Below are 13,367 nucleotides of genomic sequence, written 5' to 3'. Positions count from 1 at the left end.
TCTGCCCTCCCTAACATCGCCGCCACCTACCTACAATTATTAACCCCTAATCTCCCGCCCCCAATGTCGCTGCTACTATAATAAAGTTATTAACCCCTAAACCTAAGTCTAACCCTAACCCTAACACCCCCCTAACTTAAATATAATTTAAATAAAACGAAATAAATTTACTACAATTAAATAAATTAATCCTATTTAAAACTAAATACTTACCTATAAAATAAACCCTAATATAGCTACAATAAAACTAATAGTTACATTGTAGCTATTTTAGGATTTATATTTATTTTACAGGCAACTTTGTATTTATTTTAACTAGGTACAATAGCTATTAAATAGTTAATAACTATTTAATAACTACCTAGCTAAAATAATTACAAAATTACCTGTAAAATAAATCCTAACCTAAGTTACAATTAAACCTAACACTACACTATCATTAAATAAATTAAATAAATTAACTACAAGTACCTACAATTAAATACAATTAAATAAACTAAACTAAAGTATAAAAAAAACACACTAAATTACAAAAAAATAAAAAAATATTACAAGAATTTTTAACTAATTACACCTAATCTAAGCCCCCTAATAAAATAACAAAGCCCCCCAAAATAAAAAAATGCCCTACCCTATACTAAATTACAAAAGTTAACAGCTCTATTACCTTACCAGCCCTTAAAAGGGGCTTTTGCGGGGCATGCCCCAAAGAAAACAGCTCTTTTGCCTGTAAAAAAAAACACAATACCACCCCCCAACATTACAACCCACCACCCACATACCCCTACTCTAACCCAAACCCCCCTTAAATAAACCTAACACTAAGCCCCTGAAGATCTCCCTACCTTGAGTCATGTTCACCCAGCCGGGCCGAAGTCTTCATCCGATGGGGCAGAAGAGGACATCCAGACCGGCAGAAGTCTTCATCCAAGCGGGGCAAGAAGAGGTCTTCCATCCATCAGAAAAGTACAAAAACAAACAAACACTAAATTACCAAAAGTAAAAACATATTACAAGAATTTTAAACTAATTACACCTAATCTAAGCCCCCTAATAAAATAACAAGCCCCCCAAAATAAAAAAATGCCCTACCCTATACTAAATTACCAAAGTTAACAGCTCTATTACCTTACCAGCCCTTAAAAGGGCCTTTTGCGGGGCATGCCCCAAAGAAAACTGCTCTTTTGCCTGTAAAAAAAACACAATACCAACCCCCAACATTACAACCCACCCACATACCCCTACTCTAACCCAAACCGAACAAAATAAATTTACTATAATTAAATAAATTAATCCTATTTAAAACTAAATACTTACCTGTAAAATAAACCCTAATATAGCTACAATATAACTAATAGTTACATTGTAGCTATTTTAGAATTTATATTTATTTTACAGGCAACTTTGTATTTATTTTAACTAGGTACAATAGTTATTAAATAGTTAATAAATATTTAATAACTACCTAGCTAAAATAAATACAAATATACCTGTAAAATAAATCCTAACCTAAGTTACAATTACACCTAACACTACACTATCATTAAATTAATTAAATAAATTAATCCTATTTAAAACTAAATACTTACCTGTAAAATAAACCCTAATATAGCTACAATATAACTAATAGTTACATTGTAGCTATTTTAGGATTTATATTTATTTTACAGGCAACTTTGTATTTATTTTAACTAGGTACAATAGCTATTAAATAGTTATTTACTATTTAATAGCTACCTAGTTAAAATAATTACAAAATTACCTGTAAAATAAATCATAACCTAAGTTACAATTAAACCTAACACTACACTATCATTAAATAAATTAAATAAATTAACTACAAGTACCTACAATTAAATACAATTAAATAAACTAAACTAAAGTACAAAAAACCCCACTAAATTACAAAAAATAAAAAATATTACAAGAATTTTAAACTAATTACACCTAATCTAAGCCCCCTAATAAAATAACAAAGCCCCCCAAAATAAAAAAATGCCCTACCCTATACTAAATTACAAAAGTTAACAGCTCTATTACCTTACCAGACCTTAAAAGGGCCTTTTGCGGGGCATGCCACAAAGAAAACAGCTCTTTTGCCTGTAAAAAACCCCCACAATACCACCCCCCAACATTACAACCCACCACCCACATTCCCCTACTCTATCCCAAACCCCCCTTAAATAAACCTAACACTAAGCTCCTGAAGATCTCCCTACCTTGAGTCATGTTCACCCAGCCAGGCCAAAGTCTTCATCCGATGGGGCAGAAGAGGACATCCAGACCGGCAGAAGTCCTCTTCTTTCTTGATTCGTCGACTAAATGATTGTACCTTTAAGTGACGTCATCCAAGATGGCGTCCCTTGAATTCCGATTGGCTGATAGGATTCTATCAGCCAATTGGAATTAAGGTAGGAAAAATCTGATTGGCTGATTCAATCAGCCAATCAGATTCACGTTCAATCCGATTGGCGGATCCAATCAGCCAATCAGATTGTGCTCGCATTCTATTGGCTGATGGCGTCCCTTGAATCGGAATTCAAGGGACGCCATCTTGGATGACGTCACTTAAAGGTACCGTCATTTAGTCGTCGGATCAAGAAAGAAGAGGATGCTCCGCGTCAGATTTCTTCAGGATGCTGCCGCTCCGCTCCGGATGGATAAAGATAGAAGATGCCGCCTGGATGAAGACTTCTGATGGATGGAAGACCTCTTCTTGCCCCGCTTGGATGAAGACTTCTGCCAGTCTGAATGTCCTCTTCTGCCCCACCGGATGAAGACTTCGGCCCGGCTGGGTGAACACGACTCAAGGTAGGGAAATCTTCAGGGGCTTAAATAAACCTAACAATAAGCCCCTGAAGATCTCCCTACCTTGAGTCATGTTCACCCAGCCATTCCGAAGTCTTCATCCGATGGGGCAGAAGAGGACATCCAGACCGGCAGAAGTCCTCTTCTTTCTTGATTCGTCGACTAAATGACGGTACCTTTAAGTGACGTCATCCAAGATGGCGTCCCTTGAATTCCGATTGGCTGATAGGATTCTATCAGCCAATCGGAATTAAGGTAGGAAAAATCTGATTGGCTGATTCAATCAGCCAATCAGATTCACGTTCAATCCGATTGGCCGATCCAATCAGCCAATCAGATTGTGCTCGCATTCTATTGGCTGATGGCGTCCCTTGAATCGGAATTCAAGGGACGCCATCTTGGATGACGTCACTTAAAGGTACCGTCATTTAGTCGTCGGATCAAGAAAGAAGAGGATGCTCCGCGTCGGATGTCTTCAGGATGCTGCCGCTCCGCTCTGGATGGATGAAGATAGAAGATGCCGCCTGGATGAAGACTTCTGATGGATGGAAGACCTCTTCTTGCCCCGCTTGGATGAAGACTTCTGCCAGTCTGGATGTCCTCTTCTGCCCCACCGGATGAAGACTTCGGCCCGGCTGGGTGAACACGACTCAAGGTAGGGAAATCTTCAGGGGCTTAGTGTTAGGTTTATTTAAGGGGGGTTTGGGTTAGAGTAGGGGTATGTGGGTGGTGGGTTGTAATGTTGGGGGGTGGTATTGTGGGGTTTTTTTACAGGCAAAAGAGCTGTTTTCTTTGGGGCATGCCCTGCAAAAGGCCCTTTCAATGTGTTTTGTTTTTGTACTTTAGTTTAGTTTATTTAATCGTATTTAATTGTAGGTACTTGTAGTTAATTTATTTAATTTATTTAATGATAGTGTAGTGTTAGGTTTAATTGTAACAGGTTAGGATTTATTTTACAGGTAATTTTGTAATTATTTTAACTAGGTAGCTATTAAATAGTAAATAACTATTTAATAGCTATTGTACCTAGTTAAAATAAATACAAAGTTGTCTGTAAAATAAATATAAATCCTAAAATAGCTACAATGTAACTATTAGTTATATTGTAGCTATATTAGGGTTTATTTTACAGGTAAGTATTTAGTTTTAAATAGGATTAATTTATTTAATTAATTTAATGATAGTGTAGTGTTAGGTGTAATTGTAACTTAGGTTAGGATTTATTTTACAGGTAAATTTGTATTTATTTTAGCTATTTATTTATTAAATAGTTATTAACTATTTAATAACTATTGTACCTAGTTAAAATAAATACAAAGTTGCCTGTAAAATAAATATAAATCCTAAAATAGCTACAATGTAACTATTAGTTATATTGTAGCTATATTAGGGTTTATTTTACAGGTAAGTATTTAGTTTTAAATAGGATTAATTTATTTAATTATAGTAAATTTATTTTGTTCGGTTTGGGTTAGAGTAGGGGTATGTGGGTGGTGGGTTGTAATGTTGGGGGTGGTATTGTGTTTTTTACAGGCAAAAGAGCAGTTTTCTTTGGGGCATGCCCAGCAAAAGGCCCTTTTAAGGGCTGGTAAGGTAATAGAGCTGTTAACTTTGGTAATTTAGTATAGGGTAGGGCATTTTTTTTATTTTGGGGGGCTTTGTTATTTTATTAGGGGGCTTAGATTAGGTGTAATTAGTTTAAAATTCTTGTAATATGTTTTTACTTTAGGTAATTTAGTGTTTGTTTGTTTTTGTACTTTTCTGATGGATGGAAGACCTCTTCTTGCCCGCTTGGATGAAGACTTCTGCCGGTCTGGATGTCCTCTACTGCCCCATCGGATGAAGACTTCGGCCTGGCTGGGTGAACACGACTCAAGGTAGGGAGATCTTCAGGGGCTTAGTGTTAGGTTTATTTAAGGGGGGTTTGGGTTAGAGTAGGGGTATGTGGGTGGTGGGTTGTAATGTTGGGGGGTGGTATTGTGTTTTTTTTTTACAGGCAAAAGAGCTGTTTTCTTTGGGGCATGCCCCGCAAAAGGCCCTTTTATTTATTTTTTTTTAATTTAGTGGGTTTTTTTTTGTACTTTAGTTTATTTAATTGTATTTAATTGTAGGTACTTGTAGTTAATTTATTTAATGATAGTGTAGTGTTAGTTTTAATTGTAACTTAGGTTAGGATTTATTTTATAGGTAATTTTGTAATTATTTTTACTAGGTAGCTATTAAATAGTCAACAACTATTTAATAGCTATTGCACCTAGTTAAAATAAATACAAAGTTGCCTTAAAATAAATATAAATCCTAAAATAGCTACAATGTAACTATTAGTTATATTGTAGCTATATTAGGGTTTATTTTACAGGTAAGTATTTAATTTTAAATAGGATTAATTTATTTAATTATTGTAAATTTATTTCGTTTTATTTAAATTATATTTAAGTTAGGGGGTGTTAGGGTTAGGGTTAGACTTAGGTTTAGGGGTTAATAACATTATTATAGTAGCGGCGACATTGGGGCGGGAGATTAGAGGTTAATAATTGTAGGTAGGTGGCTGCGATGTTAGGGAGGGCAGATTAGGGGTTAATAAAATGTATTATAGTGCTTGCGAGGCGGGAGTGCGGCGGTTTAGGGGTTAATACATTTATTATAGTGGCAGCGATGTCCGGTCGGCAGATTAAGGGTTAATACTTGTAGTTAGGTTGCGGCGACGTTGGGGGGGGGCAGATTAGGGGTTAATAACTATAATGTAGGGGTCGGCGATGTTAGGGACAGCAGATTAGGTGTTAATAGCTATAATGTAGGTGGTGGCGGTGTCCGGTCGGCAGATTAGGGGTTAATACTTGTAGTTAGGTTGCGGCGACGTTGGGGGGGGCAGATTAGGGGTTAATAACTATAATGTAGGGGTCGGCGATGTTAGGGACAGCAGATTAGGGGTTAATAGCTATAATATAGTAGGCGGCGGTGTCCGGTCGGCAGATTAGGGGTTAATACTTGTAGTTAGGTTGCGGCGACATTTTGGGGGGGCAGATTAGGGGTTAATAACTATAATGTAGGGGTCGGCAATGTTAGGGACAGCAGATTAGGGGTTAATAGCTATAATGTAGGTGGCGGCGGTGTCCGGTCGGCAGATTAGGGGTTAAATAATTTTATTATAGGGTTTGCGATGTGGGGGGACCTCGGTTTAGTGGTTCATAGGTAGTTTATGGGTGTTAGTGTACTTTAGCACTGTAGTTAAGAGCTTTATGTTCCGGTGTTAGCCCATAAAGCTCTTAACTACTGACTTTATTCGGTAGATTCGGATGGCCGTGTATTACACTAGTACTTACACCTAATATACATATACAGTACATATATAATACTAGTCTAATACACAGCATATCCCACCTAAAACATACCGAATTTCTGAATTTTGGAACCGAATCGAACTGAATTGAACCAAATTCAGCCGAATTTATTCGAATCCAAATAAATCCGAAACAAATTCATTCGAATCCAAATAAATCCGAATCTAATTCATTCAAATTTTGCCGAATTCGAATCAATCCGAACCGAAATTTGAAAAGTCTGAATCAATCCGAACCGAAACCGAACCGAATTTTTTAGCCATGCACATATCTAATATACATATATATCTAATGTATGTATGCTATTGGTGAGATATATACATATACTTCTTTCTCTTTAGATATATGCACAGTTGTTCCAATTAACTTACTTATTCTTATGAACTATGTATCAGATAATAATTAGCTATTAAAAAGTGAATTTGTATGACTTTAAGAAGCACGTGTAAATACAGCCCTCAGCTTGGATAAATACAATGCATTTAGGTTGTGTCATTAGGTTATTTCTGATTTGGTCAACTTATAAACATTCAGGAGATATATTTTTGTACCTCATATACAGATTTGTTTTTGATCTGACTATACAGCTACTTTAGATACTTAAGTGGATTTGATTGAATAGATTTAGCTCCAATATATATTTGATGCTCTTACTAAATACATTGTTAAAAATTTGATCATGATTTTGTTTAGACATATGTAAGGTATGTATGTCTTGTCCTCATTATTGAATTGAATATTATATATGGTCTGAAGACGAATTTTATAATAGTTATTAGATAAGCATAAATGAAGTGACCTAAATGAGTGTTTATTTTATGCTAAATTGGTAAAAGAGCTTAGGCCTTATTAGCTATGTCTGTGGAAGCATATGTTAGGCTCCAACGAAACTACATAATTTGCCCCTGTACCTTTAAATGTAAATTTCAGGGAAACATTCCCACCAATCAGGGCCCAGCGAGGGCTTTTTAAGCTAATAGTGTGTAAATGATTTTATGGTCTATGAATACGGCTTTGGCCAAAACATTTTAGTCTTTTTGTTCTAAGGGGTACTGTCCCTCCATGTTTTAAATGGATAAATAAAGTTTGATTTTATTTTTATACTCCATTTACTGGCGCTTTGCAGTTTCTTTATGCCTTTTATTCTATCCAGCAAGAATTATATACCCTAATAAAACAGACGTGTGAATATTTTACCATTACAAACATAACTCATTTTGCTAGTGTGTTTCCTAAGTGTGGCCGTCATAGTTATTTCTTTTATGCTTTGCAATGCTCTGGTTTTTGCCCACAAAAATGCCCAGATTTAAAAAAAAAAAATGGGACACTAAACCTAATTTTTTTCTTTCATGATTCAGATAAAGCATGCAATTCTAAGCAACTTTCTAATTTACTCTTATTATGATTTTTTTCTCATTCTCTTGCTTTCTTTATTTGAAAAAGAAAGCATCTAAGCTAAGGAGCCAGCCAATTTTTGGTTCAGACCCTGGACAGCACTTGTTTATTGTTGATGTCAAATCAGCAAAGACAACCCAGGTTGTGAACCAAAAATGGGCCGGCTTCTAAACTTACATTCTTGCTTTTCAAATAAAGATAGCAAAGGAATGAAGAAAAATTTATAATAGTATATTAGAAAGTTGCATAAAATTACATAATCTATATCTCAATCATGAAAGAAAAAAAATTGGGTTCAGTGTCCCTTTAATACTATTCAAAGTTCCAACACTAAACAGTCTGGCTGTGAACTCTATATATATATAATAGTTCTGGAACTGATAAAATATAAGTACAATAAATGTTTGTTGTAACACAGGTTTTTACAACAATATGAGCAGTTAAATAACCTATACGCCAGCTGTGGTGTCTAATGCAATAAATGTATATAATCATTAGATTAGCGAGCGATTAACTGATAGCTGACATGAGGGATTTAGTGCACCTGCACTATCTGATATCCAGATGTTAGCTCACCCTAGACCAAACTTTTTTCTCAAGACCTAGTTCAATGATACCACATACCTTCGTATCCCTATTTTAATGTTTGGTCTGACAATTTTTGAAGTAACATAGAAGATAGCTGCAGTGTTTGGCAAAGTGACTAAAATATGGGAGTTTTTTGTTCCTGGTTGTAGTCAAACATAAAAATGTGTTGTGAAAGGTTAGAACACACACACACTCTCATACAACACCCCCCCCCCCACACACACACACACTCCTATACAACACACACACACACCACACACTGCACACATTTTCATACAACACACATGGCACACTCTCATACCACACACACTCTCATATAACACCCCCCACACACTCCTATACAACACACACACCACACACTGCACACACTTTCATTCAACACACACTCTCATACCACACACACTCTCATATAACACCCCCACACACATTCCTATGCAACACACACACACCACACACTGCACACACTTTCATACAACACACATGGCACACTCTCATACCACACACACTCTCATATAACACCCCCCCACACACACTCCTATACAACACACACACACTGCACACACTTTCATACAACACACACTCTCATACCACACACACTCTCATCACACACACACTCTCATACAACACACCCCCACACACTCCTATACAACACACACACACCACACACCGCATACACTTTCATACAACACACATGGCACACTCTCATACTACACACACTCTCATACCACATACACCGCATACACTCTATAGGGTTGCCACCCGTCCCTTAAAATACAGAACACTTAGAAGTTACACATGCTGCAGGGTGTGCAGGGAGGAATATGAATTGTGCTGTCCAGAAACACAATACATGTTCCTCCCTGCACACCCTGCAGCATGTGTAACTCATAAGTGTCCAGGAAAACATGGCTGAGGTGGGAATCCTACTCTCATACAACATACACCACATACACTCCTATACAACACACACACCACACACCAAAAAAAACCTTTCATACAACACACATCACACACTCATACAACACACACATCACACACACTCTCATACAACACACACTGCATACACTCTCATACAACATACACCCCTCACACACCCAACACAGACACTACACACTACATACACTTTCATACAACACACATCACACACTCTCATACAACACACACCGCATACACTCTCATAAAGCATACACCCCACACACTCCTATACAACACAGACACCACACACTACATACACTTTCATACAACACACATCACACACTCTCATACAACACACACCGCATACACTGTCATACAGCATACACCCCACACACTCCTATACAACACAGACACTACACACTACATACACTTTCATACAACACACATCACACACTCTCATACAACACACACCACATACACTCTCATACAGCATACACCCCACACACTCCTATACAACACAGACACCACACACTACATACACTCTCATACAACACACATCACACACTCTCATACAACACACATCACACACTCTCATACAACACACATCACACACTCTCATACAGCATACACCCCACACACTACTATACAACACAGACACCACACACTACATACACTTTCATACAACACACATCACACACTCTCATACAACACACACCGCATACACTCTCATACAGCATACACCCTACACACTCCTATACAACACAGACACCACACACTACATACACTTTCATACAACACACATCACACACTCATACAACACACATCACACACTCTCATACAACACACACCGCATACACTCTCATACAGCATACACCCTACACACTCCTATACAACACAGACACCACACACTACATACACTTTCATACAACACACATCACACACTCTCATACAACACACACCGCATACACTGTCATACAGCATACACCCTACACACTCCTATACAACACAGACACCACACACTACATACACTCTCATACAACACACATCACACACTCTCATACAACACACACCGCATACACTCTCATACAGCATACACCCTACACACTCCTATACAACACAGACACCACACACTACATACACTTTCATACAACACACATCACACACTCATACAACACACATCACACACTCTCATACAACACACACCGCATACACTCTCATACAGCATACACCCTACACACTCCTATACAACACAGACACCACACACTACATACACTTTCATACAACACACATCACACACTCTCATACAACACACACCGCATACACTGTCATACAGCATACACCCTACACACTCCTATACAACACAGACACCACACACTACATACACTCTCATACAAAACACATCACACACTCTCATACAACACACACCACATACACTCTCATACAGCATACACCCCACACACTCCTATACAACACAGACACCACACACTACATACACTCTCATACAAAACACATCACACACTCATACAACACACATCACACACTCTCATACAACACACACCGCATACACTCTCATACAGCATACACCCTACACACTCCTATACAACACAGACACCACACACTACATACACTTTCATACAACACACATCACACACTCTCATACAACACACACCGCATACACTCTCATACAGCATACACCCTACACACTCCTATACAACACAGACACCACACACTACATACACTTTCATACAACACACATCACACACTCTCATACAACACACACCGCATACACTCTCATACACTCTCATACATCATACACCCTACACACTCCTATACAACACAGACACCACACACTACATACACTTTCATACAACACACATCACACACTCTCATACAACACACACCGCATACACTCTCATACAGCATACACCCCACACACTCCTATACAACACAGACACCACACACTACATACACTTTCATACAACACACATCACACACTCTCATACAACACACACCGCATACACTGTCATACAGCATACACCCTACACACTCCTATACAACACAGACACCACACACTACATACACTTTCATACAACACACATCACACACTCTCATACAACACACATCACACACTCTCATACACAACACACATCACACACTCTCATACAACACACATCACACACTCTCATACAACACACATCACACACTCTCATACACAACACACATCACACACTCTCATACAACACACATCACACACTCTCATACAACACACATCACACACTCTCATACACAACACACATCACACACTCTCATACAACACACATCACACACTCTCATACAACACACATCACACACTCTCATACACAACACACATCACACACTCTCATACAACACACATCACACACTCTCATACAACACACATCACACACTCTCATACACAACACACATCACACACTCTCATACAACACACATCACACACTCTCATACAACACACATCACACACTCTCATACAACACACATCACACACTCTCATACAACACACATCACACACTCTCATACACAAGACACATCACACACTCTCATACAACACACATCACACACTCTCATACAACACACATCACACACTCTCATACAACACACATCACACACTCTCATACAACACACATCACACACTCTCATACACAAAACACATCACACACTCTCATACAACACACATCACACACTCTCATACAACACACATCACACACTCTCATACAACACACATCACACACTCTCATACAACACACATCACACACTTTCATACAACACACATCACACACTCTCATACAACACACACACAAACATGATCTTTAAACCCAGTAATGGTTCACGACCCATGGTTTGAAGAACCCTGCAATAGACTGTTCACCATCAAAAGAAATTCAAAATGCCTGACAAAGGGACCCCGGTGTGTTGAACGCTTGCAACTGGATCCACTATTAATTAGCTATTAAAGCTATCACCTCGATCACTTTTGTTATTTTATTACATTTTTACTTTAATTGAATACACTGGCTAACAATCAGGTAGATTACGAGTGGTGCGTTTGTGTTTTAGTTGCAAAAAAATGGTAATTTCAATGTTAAAACAGCAACGCAGCCATTACGAGTCTTGTCGGTATAGCTGTACCGCAAGCCTTTTAGCCTGTAACGCAACGTCAGTCCTACGTTAGAGGCTATGCGGTGCTAACGAGCAGTTTATGCTCACCGCTCACTTACAGACAGCGCTGGTATTACGGGTTTTTACAAACCCGGCGTTAACCGCAAAAAAGTGATTGTAGAGCAAAATTTTGCTCCACATCTCACCTCAATACCAGCGCTGCTTATGTTAACGGTGAGCTGGCTGAACGTGCTTGTGCACAATTTCCCCATAGGAATCAATGGGGGAAAGCCGGCTGAAAAAAAACACCTGCAAAAAAGCAGCGTTTAGCTCCTAACGCAGCCCCATTGATTCCTATGGGGAAAATACATTTATGTCTACACCTAACACCCTAACATGAACCCTGAGTCTAAAATATATATACACACACACATACACTGTACAGACACACACATACACTGTACAGACACACACATACACTGTACATACACATACACTGTACAGACACACACATACACTGTACAGACACACACATACACTGTACAGACACACACATACACTGTACATACACACACCTACACATACACTGTACATACACACACATACACTGTACATACACATACACTGTACATACACACATATACACTGTACATACACACACATACACTGTACATACACACACCTACACATACACTGTACAGACACACACATACACTGTACATACACACACCTACACATACACTGTACAGACACACACATACACTGTACAGACACACACATACACTGTACATACACACACCTACACATACACTGTACAGACACACACATACACTGTACATACACATACACTGTACAGACACACACATACACTGTACAGACACACACATACACTGTACACACACACACACATACACTGTACATACACACACCTACACATACACTGTACATACACACACATACACTGTACATACACACACCTACACATACACTGTACATACACACACATACACTGTACATACACACACCTACACATACACTGTACATACACACACATACACTGTACATACACACACCTACACATACACTGTACATACACACATACACTGTACATACACTGTACATACACACACCTACACATACACTGTACATACACACATACACTGTACATACACACACATACACTGT

The sequence above is a fragment of the Bombina bombina genome, chromosome 5, assembly GCF_027579735.1.
Source record: "Bombina bombina isolate aBomBom1 chromosome 5, aBomBom1.pri, whole genome shotgun sequence".
NCBI classification, from domain to species: domain Eukaryota; kingdom Metazoa; phylum Chordata; class Amphibia; order Anura; family Bombinatoridae; genus Bombina; species Bombina bombina.
This window is presented reverse-complemented; position numbering follows the sequence as displayed.